Source organism: Musca autumnalis, unplaced genomic scaffold, assembly GCF_047663935.1.
Source record: "Musca autumnalis isolate F117 unplaced genomic scaffold, ASM4766393v1 scaffold_5, whole genome shotgun sequence".
Lineage (NCBI taxonomy): Eukaryota > Metazoa > Arthropoda > Insecta > Diptera > Muscidae > Musca > Musca autumnalis.
In genome coordinates this window covers 45,091,040-45,104,967 of record NW_027412088.1, presented here as the reverse complement: position 1 = coordinate 45,104,967, position 13,928 = coordinate 45,091,040, and the positions used below count along the sequence as shown (strand labels likewise).

Below are 13,928 nucleotides of genomic sequence, written 5' to 3'. Positions count from 1 at the left end.
AGAAAGTTGGAAAATAACGCTTTTATCAAATTTTCGTCTATTAATTGTGAAATGTTAATTTATATTTGTAATACAAAAATATAAACCCTTTACTGGCATTAGGTTCACATTATCTACGCAAAGAGTTTTAATACGAATTATAGTATTTATTCTTAGAAATCGTATTTTATTTTTCAAACTGTAAAGTTATTCTATGCTCAGCCATGACCTTTATCACACCCTCCCATCTAACCATACCAGCAACAACAAACAATACACATCCTACCCTAAAGGTATACTTCTCTAGACTTTGCTCCTCTTTTGACTCAGTTCCGCTTACCTTTAAACAATTTTTTTTTTTATTTGAAAAGGAAACGGAAGCATTGAAAGCAAAGAAGAGAAAATGTTAATAGTCATTGAAAAGGCATAGCACAAAATCCGCCAACAACAATAAGCAAAATGAACAAAGTAGCGAATCTACAACAACTACGTGGGCATCTATAGAGGAACACACAAAACAACTCAACGAATTATATAAAAGCTAAAGTTTTGACCAAACTATGCCCACACCCAGTCACACGCCATGGCATTTGGACTCAGACATACATATGTATGGTCGTATGTCTGTATCTAAGTATGAATACAACAAAAGTGCCAGACAAAAACAAAGTCAATGAGACGTTATAGAATAAATACATACGTACGAATAAAGAAGTTGAAGGTGGAAGATGAAAGAAAACTACAACTAGTCGGTCACATAAATGTGTGAGTTAAACATGTCTAAGAGCAGGTGGGTGGGGGCATTCATTGTGTATGTGTGTGCTGTGCTCATTTGAACTTAAACACAAACAAAATGAAATATCCTTGATATTTTACAAAACGGAATAGTGTGTTTATCTCTCTCCTTGATGTGAATTCGAAAAGTTACCAAAAACAAAATAATATGAAATTTGTAAGGCAAGCAAAATGCTGGTGAGTGTGTGCGCGTTCTGTGCATGTTCGCAATGTGTGACCTTCACTCTCACTGCTGATTTCCACACCTTCATGATGTCTATAATATGTATGGCAAAGAAGTTTTTGTATATCGTATATATTTTGGAAATGACTTTTCTTACTGTCGTAAGTGCAGCCGAATACACACATACTTGACCTACCATTGCCATTTGACTAGTTGTTTGATTTACTCATTCACGTTTTAGTACAAAACTTTTTTATTAATTTTCCAAAAAAAAAAAAAAAACTCCGGTTATTACATGGTCGTTATTGTCACTGTAATGCATATCTGTCGTTACTCTTCCACATGGCTGGATTTACTTTGATTCGGGATTTAGTAAAAAACAAGTGAGAAAAGGTTATAGTCGGTACGGGGCCGACGATGTGATACTCTACATCACTACCTCTGTGCATTATCTTTTCACTCGAAAACATTTATTTTAGGGAGATACGAAAGTTTTCACCTATCTGGCTTTTATACCAAATGACTTAATGCGAACTGAACCAACATAATTAATAATTTTTAATTTGATATTTGACTACTATCGACATCACCGACATCAATATGCTTCTATCTCTGTGAGAAAATTTCGTGATGATCCGATCAAAATTCCGACCTGTAGTGTGATTGCAGAAAAAGTAGAAAAAAGGATAAGGAGGGTTGGCGTTTTTTGTTTGGGATGACGACTTCTATTTTGTTTTTCAAAATAGTCGGGCTTAATCCCATAGTCGTTGTTTTAATATTTTATTAAAACAACTTTAATTTATTAGTGGGAAAAAATTGGCGATGTTTACCAAGGGGTAAGGCAGGGAATACTATAGTTTCAGATCTCGCCACAGATCTTCATCAGTTCCCTTATTTCTTGTTTTTCAACAAGAAACTTTTTATACCCAAGTGTCAATTGCTAGCTCAAATAGATACGTGCGCAAAGAAACACTCTGATCGAGAATTTCTTTGGCACTACCTAAACTCTAGCAACTTCACTTGCAAACAAATCCAAATTTTTCCCACTGCTATGCGTTCGTCGATTCTCGACGAAAAAGCACATAACTAGTTTGTTGGTATTGCATACTACAGCAATAAACAACATTTTGACGGTGCCCGGTCTCACAATTAGGAGGGTTGGCGTTTTTTGTTTGGGATGACGACTTCTATTTTGTTTTTCAAAATAGTCAGGCTTAATCCCATAGTCGTTGTTTTAATATTTTATTAAAACAACTTTAATTTATTAGTGGGAAAATCGAGAATCGACGAACGCATAGCAGTGGGAAAAATTTGGATTTGTTTGCAAGTGAAGTTGCTAGAGTTTAGGTAGTGCCAAAGAAATTCTCGATCAGAGTGTTTCTTTGCGCACGTATCTATTTGAGCTAGCAATTGACACTTGGGTATAAAAAGTTTCTTGTTGAAAAACAAGAAATAAGGGAACTGATGAAGATCTGTGGCGAGATCTGAAACTATAATATTCCCTGCCTTACCCCTTGGTAAACATCGCCAATTTTTTCCCACTAATAAATTAAAGTTGTTTTAATAAAATATTAAAATATTAACACCTACGCCAACCTACTTTGCATAATTTTAAAGATGGGATTTTCTACTTCCTCAGTCAGGCTTTGCCTTTAGATGGTCCCCAACCAAAGGTGTGATATCCGTCATTATTATTAAAATCGCAAAATTTAAAGGTTGGGTTTTATTAGCGACTATTGTGATATCTTGGTTGTTTGATCACCTACGGGAACCTGCTTAAAATCATTAGAAAGGTGATATTTTCTACCTTAATTGTCAGGTTTTGCTTTTGGTATACCCCTTATAGAAGCTGGGATATTTCGTTGTCTTTTTATCCAAAAAAGTTTTTTGGCCATTCCGGCCCCTAAATATTATCCGACCATCACCAAAATCAATAGGCTTCTACCTCTGCGAGACCCCCGTCCCTCATAATTTCGTGACTATCCGATCAAAATTGCGACCTGTAGCGTGATTTCCAAAAAAATGGATAAATGGAATGTAATTAAAATCGCAAAACTGAAAATTTGGGTTTTATTTGCGACTATTGTAACATCTTCGTTGTTTGATCACCTACGAGAACCTACTTTATATCATTAGAAAGGTGATATTTTCTACTTTCATTGTTAGGTTGTACTTTTGGTATACCCCATACAGAAGCTGAGATATTCGCTTTGGAAGAAAACGTTGTCTTTTTATCCACATACGTTTTTTGCCCATTTTGACCCCTAAATATTATCCGACCATACCCAAATTCAATAGGCTTCTTCCCCTCCGGGACCCCATCAACATCCGAAATTTCGTGACGATCCGATCAAAATTGCGACCTGTAGCGTCAACGACTGCCTTGGGGAAACTGAAGAAAAATATCTTTCTCGCACAAAGAACAAAACTAATTCATACGATTTTTTTCTTTTCCTCTTCGCTTGCTATGTTTGTTAGCTGTTACAGAAAAAATGACTGCTTGTTGATGAATAAATAGCAACAACAAAGAACAGAACACAGCAGTTTGGCCGTAGATCGCATACACACCACAAAAGCAAAAACAAACTTTTTCACCCTCCCGTCTTAGCTTCTATGTCTTCTATTGCACCATACACACAGCTCTTTATTATAAAATTAGCTATAGCCCTGTTGTTACGCTCTTTGGCAAAAATCCTCTCTTGACCCATAACAAATATATTCTAACATAAAAAATATGTTGGAACCGAAACAAATAAAATTGAGATATGTTACAAAATGTTGCAAACATATATTTGTTTGCAACCAAACATATATTTCTTTGCAACCAGTCCCAAACATATATTTGTTTGGATCCAATATATATTTTATATTATTATATATATTATATTTTTCTGCGTGCAGAATCTGGCTCCTTGAGTGTCGTGTATGTTGGACTGTTCGTTGCCTGTGTAACATATGGCGCACCCGTCTGTCTTCGGTTGTAAAATGCTTTGAAGCGTGGATTGCCTCAGGCCGAGGATGATGGGCTCGGACCACCTGATCTAGGATGTTTGCCGGTGTAATGTACTTCTTAGGGAGGGTGTTGCTGATAGGTGAACAGGGGTAGCCAACAAGTGTGGAACCACGATTATCCCGCCGATTAAAAGCTGTGTCTCGAGTTATTCGCCTGACATGAGGTCAGTGTTGGAAGGCGATAACCGTTTGTTCCAAAGAGATACATATACCAGTATTATTGGAGACTGTCATAATTCGCCTGACATATCCATCGTAACATCTGTTGTGAAAAATAACGTGACTTGACAACCCATAAATTCCCGTGGGAATTACTTCTCTTCGACATTTTGCTAATATCTACAAAGCACCGAAAATCGGGAAGTACAGTTCATTTCTGTGGCTATAAAAGTAAAGTAAAACAAGTAAGAACAGCGTTAAGTTCCGCTGAGCCGAACTTGTGGTACCCTCCACCACGAGTTGTTTTGAAGTAAAATTGAACTATTAGCTTCTTTTCGTTTACGAAGAAGACTAAATACCAAATTTCAGTAATTTCAAAGTACGGAAATTCGGGGGGGGGCACCGTTCCATAAGGGCTATATCGAAACTTCGACAAATTGCTGGCGGAAAGTATTTAGACTCAAAGAAGACTAAATACAAAACTTCCGATATTTCGGTAAGATAATGTGGCTAAAGCCTTTAAAATACCGAAAATCAAGAGGTACGCTTAACTGGGGGATATAGGATGACGTGGGCCTATACTGATAATTCTCTTCTGGAATATTTTATAACCCTATGGAAGACTGAATAAACAATGAAAAAGTATCAGTCGGCTTTGCCGACAGAGATATATCCTCAGCTTATATGAATTTAAACTTTCTACGGACAAATCGAATGTATTTAGGATATTTTCAGAATTTTGTAGCCCTTTTTGGACATTTAAACTTGCGAAAAAATATGGATTAGGATTAAAGCTTAAAAGTGTTGCGGAGGAGGTACTTAAAGGAATGGAGCGACTTGGTCCATTGTGGAAGTGAATTTTATTTTGGGAGTCATATCATATATCATATAGTCATTTCAGTGGGTCATCGTAAACATTTTGGATCATTATGCCAGGAAGAATGGGCTTGTCCACGGAAAACATAATATCGCTTCAAACAGGACCACAACGAACAGCATCAGTGTACATTTTTAAAGGTTCTTCGGTGGAGGTACCCTAAGGTGAGGACCGATATGGGCCATTTTAGAAGTTAAATTATATCTGGACAAAATATTAGGAGATATAAAGTTGGTCCGAACTTGATTGCACCGTTCAAGATATATCGATATACTATTTTAGTGACATGCTTTAAATATTGGGGGAAGTACCGGAAGTTGTGGACCGGTATTGCTCATCCTCTAACTAAAACTAAGCTTCCGCAAATTATGACGAATTCCAAATTTTGGGCCAAATCGGTTGATCAGTTCGAGAGTTATAGTGCTCTCCAGCTACTACATATGGTGGTGTTTTCTCAATAAGTATGGACTTGCCCTTGAAAAAACTTTTACCGTCATAATTGAGGCAGAGAATGCAAGTTGCTTCAACAAAAATCAAAGTGATTCGAGAGCAGATCTTAAAGTGAACTTATCCGAACTTTTGTGTGGAATTAGTGGACAAATATAGTCCACATTCGAACTCGATCTATATCTGTCAGATACAGTATCGGACAAAACATTTGCAACTGACACATACAATTTAGTTTTAGCGCTATAATATTTGTAAATACCAATTTTTGTTCAGTTTTCAGCATTAAAATGTTCTTCATACTCCGAAGAAAACACCCACAATTAGTTTTTGTACCATATAACGGTGGTCCACTTTTAATAGAATACTTAAACAAAAATCCCATATTTTACCAAGTTATCGTTCGCACCAACCAGCCAGACAGACAGGCAGACGGACGGACATTGCTAAATCGAATCCAAATTGTCTGAAACACATTATTTCGATGAGGCACATTTTGCCCGTATGAAAGTATATATACCCTCGTTAGCATAAATACTGAGGGTATAAACATTTTAGTCATTTCGTGGGGATAGTGACGTCAGAATCCTCAGAATTACGAACATCGGAAGGTACCGTTCTATGGGGGCTATATCGAAACGTGGACCTATGTCGACAAATTTCAGACATTTCGATGGGTTGCTGTGGCCACAACCTTCAAAATACTGAAAATCAGGAGGTACTGCTTTATGGGGGCTCGTCGCTACTACGTATTTTATTGCACCATACACACAGCTCTTTATTATAAAATAAGCGGGAACCCTATCGTTGTCAAAAATCATTTATCAACCTAAAACCAAGTAGGAATGGCGTTCAGTTAGACCCGGCCGAACTTGTTATATCCTCCACCGCGAGTTTTATTTAAGTGAAACTGAACAATTAGTTTTCTTTCGTTTATGAAAAAGACAAAATACCAAATTCCAGCAATTTCGGTATAACAATGTGGCTAACTTTCAAAATACCGAAACGTGGGAGGTGCTGTTCTATGGGGGCTATATGAAGGTCAGGTCCACACCTATGGACAAATTTCGGGGGGAAAGCTTTATACTACCAACAAAGGCTAAATACCAAATTTCAGCCATTTCGGTGGAATATTGAAGCCACAATCTTCAAAATACCGAAAATCGGGAGGTACAGTTCTATGGAGGCAAAATGAAGGTGTGGCCTTATACGTAACAATTTCAGGTTGAAAGTTTTGTACCCCCAACGAAGACTTATTACCTTCTTTCAGCCATTTCGGTGGAATATTGAGGCCACAACCTTCAAAATATCGGAAATTGGGATACCGTTCTATGGGGAAAGTTGAATACCCCTAACGAAGACGTAATACCAAATTTCAGCCATTTCGATGGATTATTGATGTAAAATACCGAAAATCGGCAGGTAGCCTTCTATGGGGACTATATTAAGGCGTGAACCGGTACCGAAAATGTCGGAGGAATATCGAGGCCATAACCTTAAAATTGGGAGGAACCTTTGTATGGGGGCCATATGAAGGCGTGGACCTATATCGACAAATTTCATATGGAAAGTTTTACACCTCTAACGAAGACTAAGTACCAAATTTCAGTCATTTCGGAGGAATATTGAGGCCAAAACTTTCAAAATACAGAAAATCTGGATGTATTGTTCTATGGGGGCTATATGAAGGCGTGGACCTATACCGACAAATTTCATATGGAAAGTTTTATACACCAACTGAAGACTAAATGACAAATTTCAACAATTTCGGTGGAATTTTGATGCCACAAACCTGAAAATAACGAAAATCAGGAGGTACCGTTCTATGAGGGCTCAATGAAGGCGTGGAACTACACCGAGTTATTGTTATACCCTCAGCATTTATGCTAACGAGGGTATATACACTTTCATACGGGCAAAATGTGCTTCATCGAAATAATGGTTTTAGACCCCAAGTATGTTTGGACGAAATGTGTTTCAGACAATTTGGAGTCGATTGAGCAATGCCCGTCCGTCTGTCTGTCTGGCTGGCTGGTGCGCACGATAACTCTCTAACGGATGAACCGATTCGGTTCAAATCTTGGCTTTCGTAATATTTTGTCCTAACTTAGTTTAAGTTCGAAGATGGGCTATATCGGTCCACTCCTTCCGGTACCTCCCCCACAAAAGTTCGAAAATGTTCGGAAAATTTGTGCGCACGATAACTCTTGAAGGGAGTTACCGATTTGGTCCATACTTCGCCCATCGTAAAATGTGTACTAGACTTAGATAATGTTTTAATATAGACTCAATCGGCCCACCTTTTCGGGTACCTCCACCACAAAATTTTGGGCCAACTCTCGAATCACTGTGATTTTTGTTGTAGTAACTTATACTCACTGCCCCCCAAACGACGGTACAAGTTTCATTATGGGCAAGTCCATACTTCCTGAGAAAATAGCCTGAAAGTTGCAAAAAACCCCTATGACACCGTGTGAGGTGGTTGGAGCGCAAGATAACTCTAGAACGGATCTGCCGATTCGGTCCAAAATTTTTGCTTAGTAATATTTTGTCCAAACATAGTCTAAGTTTGAAGACAAGCCATATCGGTCCACTCCTTTAGGTACCTCCCCCACAAAAGTTCAAGAATGTTCGGAAAATTTGTTCATACGGTAACTCTTGAAGGGGTTAATTGGTCCATATTTTACACATTATAATATATCTATTAGGTATAGATCAGGTTCAAATATTGACTATATTTGTCCAATGCATTCGGTACCTCCCACACAAAATTTCGGAAAAGTTCACTTTGATTTTTGTTGAAGCAACTTGCATTCGCTGCCTCAATTACGATGGTAAACGTTTTTTCAGGGGCAAGACCATACTTCTTGAGCAAACATCCCGAAGGCTGTAAAAACCACCTATGGCACCATTTGTAGTGGCTGAAGATCCACTTCCATAATGGTCAATGTAGATCCATTCCTTTTAGTATCTCCTCCGCTAAACTTTTGGTCTATAATCCTAATGGAAATTGTTTCAATATATACAGGCTGAGGGTATATATATCTCTGTCGGCAAAGCCGACTGATACTTTTTTACTTGTCGTTGAGTATTTCGACCTTCTTACTCGCTTCCTTCAATGTCCTTTTCGTCCTTTACTTTAAGAACTGCTATAAAAGTACCACAAGATGACATTTTTCAGCTTCGAAATGTTCTGAAAAAATGACGCTCAGAAAATTTTAGGTACGACTCTCATTCACAACTAATCGATTTTTTCGCGTTTTCATAGTCATAGAAAAAAACTGACGAAAAGACAAAACATAGTCTTTTCTGAACAAAAACAGGGTAAATACACAAACCGGCCACGAGACACGTACCTAAAATTTTCTGAGCGACATTTTTGCAGAACATTTCGAAAAGGACATTGAAGGGAGCGAGTTAGACGGTCGAAGTGCTCTGCGAAAATAACCCTCATTCGATTTGACTGAATAAATGTCATCTCAAAAATAAGCTAAAACAACAGTGGACAAAGATATAACGCTAATTCCTGATGGCTTACAGGGTCTCTAGCAAAAACTTTATCACGCCATAACGCGGAAGTTTGACTTACAGCGGATCTGTCCTTCGAGGTTCTTAATATGCTCACAAAGGCCTTTCTTCCCCAAGAGGAATTTTCCGTGCCCCAGACTTACACCTCCATTTTGTTGCACAGTGTACACGGTGTTCTTGAAACAATTTTAAATGGAAGGTGCTTACACCTCGGAAATTTTTGCGGATTCTGAAACTACAATGTTTATAGATGAGAACAATCAAAAAACAAAAAAAAATCGCCGGAGCCCTTTTTAAATAAATCGCGATTTAAGTTGACATTTTCAGGGGTTGTTTAGGTTTTCGCGATTTTGCTTAGAAACCACATTTCCTATCAAAATGGGACTAAAACAAATATTGTAGATATGAAAATTCTCTACAAGATTGACCTTTATGATATTCTCGTCGGTTTTACCGTTTTTGAGATATAGAAGTTCAAATTGGGACAATACAAATTCAATTCAATTCTGTATCGCCCTCTTATAAAACAATGTCATAACTGCAAATTCCCAACTTAAACTTATATATCTAAAAAAATTTTACAACTAAGGATAAGTTACTTAAGCCAGTCTTGTAGAGATTTTTCACAGCTTTAAGATTTTCTCAGGTCACATGTCGATACGACATACCGTATTCAAGCAAATTCGCGAAACCCTAACAAAAAAAACTAAAAATGTAAACTGAGCTTCCTTATCGCAAAAATGGTACAAGCTGGGAAAAAATCATAAAGTCAATCCTCTAGAGTATTTTGACAGCTACAACATTTTCTTTAGCTCCATTTCGATTGGACTTGCAGTTTTCATGCAAAATCGTAAAAACCTAAAAAACACCTAAAAATGTGAATTTTGACCGCGATTTATTTAAAAATCCCTACAGCGATTTTTTCTTGTTTTTGGATTTTTCTCATCTATGAAGACTGCTGATTCAGAATTCACAAAAACTTTCCCTGTGTAAGCGTTTTTCATCAAAAGTTAGTTAAGGCGCACCCTACATGACATTGTTTTATAAGGGGGCGATACAGTCAGTGCATTGTCTCAAGTTGAACTTCTATATCTCAAAAATGGTAAAAACTACGAAAATACCATAAAGGTCGATCTTGTAGAGAATTTTCATAGCTACAATATTTGTTTTAGTCCCATTTTGATAGGAAATGCGGTTTCTAAGCAAAATCGTGAAAACCTAAACAACCCCTAAAAATGTCAACTTAAATCGCGATTTATTTAAAAAGCGCTCCGGCGATTTTTTTGTTTTTTGATTGTTCTCATCTATGAACATTGTAGTCTCAGAATCCGCAAAAACTTCCGAGGTGTAAGCACCTTCCATTTAAAATTGTTTCAAGAGCACCGTGTGTAATATTTGCATAGGTTCTAGTATAACTAACATAGACTCCGACTCTGAAACCCTGGTTTCATCTACCAATAGTGAACATACATTTTACTCTCTTGACTTTTATATCTGGAATTGCATCATGTCATATTGAAGTATGTATTTGAATACATTTAAACAACTTATTCAAAAGTTCACATTGTTGCAATCTTGTTGCTGACCATAAAAATTCTTTTTAGCATACCATTATGACAGCACAATTAGATTAATTACTTCTTAGCTTGTTTAAAAAGGCAACCAACCCTTTTGCACTTCTTCTAATCTTCTAAACTCACGCTATTACATTATCTGGAAAATAAATCACTTTATCTAATTTATGAAGCCATAACAAGTGTAGTTTGTGTTAAAGACTTTAGCGTGAAGCGAGGATACACTTTTGAATACCGTTACAAGCAGAGTACGAAGGGTTTTCTTTCCTCCATGTGGGAATTTAAGCATGAAGGATAATCTATTCAAGTACTAATACTTCACACTAACATATTTTTGTATACATACATATGCAGGTATGGTATAGCAGCATATTTTAAACCAGCATCCAGTATCCAGCATCTGTACCATATCCATGTTTTATCCGTGAAAAAAAGTTTTGACATCAAAAACAGCGTTCCCGTTTTTGTTTGTTTGCTTCGTTGGAGTTTACCTGTACCTGAAAGCCTAGATAATTGTTGGCCTCTATGGGCAACAATACATTTTCGGAAATGTTTCATGGGTTGGCAAAGTTGTTAAGGAAGTTTTGCAACAGCCTCTTGTGCTGCAAGAGATGTATAAGTGTGATGCAATTTTGCCATTTGTGTTGCAGAAGCTGCTGCCTCTGCTGTTGTTTGTATTTTTAATGAAATTTAGTTCACTCCAGTGAGCCGTTTCGCCACTTTCCACCTGTGCTGAAATTTCAATTTAAATAAATTAAGACAAAAGCGAATATGGCGGTGTTTGTGTGTGTGTGTGTGTGATAAATTCATTAGAAAAGTTTTTTTCTTTGTTTACCGCTAAACTACAAATGTTGCAATGGAGCGTGTGTGGCAAGGAAGAAGAATCTGCAGTTGATGTGTGAGGAGAAAAGTTTTGTTAAAGAAAAGTGGTAAAAAGAAATATGTGCATTAATGAGGAATATAATTTGGGAGCATATTATATGTTATAATGCATCAAGTGTTTTCCTAAAATAAATTGTACACAAGTACTTATTTCAGGATATTTAGTAAATAATTCCATGAAGCAAGAACCACTTTTGTTGTGGCTTTGTGATTGGATGCAGACTAAGGCATCTTTCCTTGATATTTCTGTTATTTTTACACTTTTGACAAAAGAAATATTTTATCTAAACCTATTTACAACGAAAATATATTCTAATTAAATTTCCAAAGATAATAGTGCAAATTTTGTTATTTTTTGTTTTCTTCACCACAACCCAAAGGGATTGTTCTTTGTTAAACGAAAATGCCAAGTAAAGTTATTATCATCCATTGTGCTCTCCTTTGTACCTTTTACTTCTATCCGCTTAATTTAATTAAACTTTGTCCACAAGGTAACCCAATTTTGTTCTTCGTTTTTAGTTTTAGATTGTTAGTAACTGTCACAAAACTTTAAATTGTATTTGGTTTGCTGTTGAGTGTGTGTGTGTTATGGAAGAGTATTTTTTGTGTTTAAATGAAATTGTTTGAATAGTCCTCACTACGATTACTTTGTTATGTTTGTTAAATATTTTTTGGTTTTTTGAGATAGCACGAGGACACGTAGTATATTGGGAACATATTTTTTGGTCAAAGTTAGTACATTTTTTTGCAAGAGTTATCTTAGTTTGTTAATAATCGGTTTCTAAAGGAAAGTTTTTCTTTTTTATTAATTACACTGTGACACAAAATATAGGTGAAAATCTGGGCAGAGATAATTCTTTTTTGGGGATAAAAGCCCTTGTTGAGTATATTAAGAAATCCAAAGGACAGATCCGCCGTGAGTCGAACTTCCGAGTTATGGCGTGATGAAATTTCTACAGAAGACCCCGTAAGGCATCTGAAATTAGCGTTAGATTATTGTTAACTGTTGTTTTAACTTATTTATAAGATGACATGTCTTCAGTCAAATCGAATGAGGATTATTTTCGTGGAGCTTTTCGACCTTCTAACTCGCTTCCTTAATTGTCCTTTTCGTGCCTTATTTTAAGAACCGCTATAAAAGTACCACAAGATGACGTTTTTCAACTTCGAGATGTTCTGCAAAAATATCGCTTAGAACATTTTAGGTACGGCTCTCATTGAAAACTAATCGATTTTGTCGCGTTTTCATGGTCATTTTTGACATTTACCCTGTTTTGGCTCAGAACAACGTACCGTGGAAACGGCACATAAAACATTTCAAATTTATGGTCTATTCCAGAAAGGCAACAATCTACTATTTTTTCAATAACATAAAGGAAAAAATTTTATCGAAGTAAAATTAGTCGCTTCTTTCCGGCTCTGGAACAGACATTGTATGAGAAAAAGTGTTAAAAAATGTTCCTTGATAACATAAACGCACTATTATTTTACAAATTAAATGAACAAAACAAACGAAAAATTGCTTCGTAGTGTCATTGTATGGTATGAAAAATATAAAAATAAGAATAACTGAAGACTATTTAATTCTGATTGATACAAACAATTTTGATTTTAATTAATTTCTCGTTAGAGTCGAGCTTAATGACCAATGATATAAGTGAAAAAGAAAAAGCCGACGATTCGAACCTACACAATCACCACTATATGACATGTTTTGCCTTTGGTAAAGGCTATTCAGACATGTCGGCTGTGGAGTGGCTTCGCTATCATCTAACTTTTCCTTTTTCAAATGCAATTTGTTCAGTCATTGTACGTCTTTCATGACAAACGCATAGCGTAGTATTTTAAAGTTATGAGTTTGGCTCTGAACACTAGCACGCCATGACAACACTTTTTTCCATGTGTTTCTTAAGGACGTGGGTTCAAACCCCAGCCTGGCTCCAGCTGATTTTATTTTTTATTTGAAAGTTTTGCCTCTTAGATAATTTTTCATATTAATTTTAATTAATTTCTCGTTACACTGAATGACAAATGATGCAAGTGAAAATGGAAAGACAGCGATTTTGATTTGAGTTGATTTTGGAGTTGTTCTTTTGCTGTTTTTTCAGTTTTACTCTTACAGCTTTGAACCTAAAGAAAAGAAGTAACACACAATACTTCTGACGTCTACACAACACGATGTACACGCAGAGAAAAAATATTTTTCGCTTTTGTTGGAACAAAAATATAAAATTTTGTTCCAACATTTTATTTGTTTTGTTCATGCATTGTTTGCAAATCCAAAAATACAATCTTTTGCTCCAAACATAAAAAACAAAAACAACTTGCGAAATTCCGCAATATTGTAAAAATCATTAACAATACCGATTGGTAGGAACTATCATAATCTAGACTTTTTACAAAACATATTGTCATTTAAAAAATTAACTTTTGTTGCAGTTTTAAATACGTATTGTTATTTTGTTTTTTTCAGTAGATACACAATTTTGAATTGAAAATTGCTATTATTTGT

General features: G+C 36.1%; 1 protein-coding gene across 2 annotated transcripts in view; it reads left to right on the top strand.

The window, feature by feature from the left end:
• Positions 1–13,928, top strand: part of Hs3st-A (Heparan sulfate 3-O sulfotransferase-A) — a 294,272-nt gene that overhangs the window by 96,415 nt on the left and 183,929 nt on the right. The gene's annotated exons all lie outside the window — the stretch shown is intronic.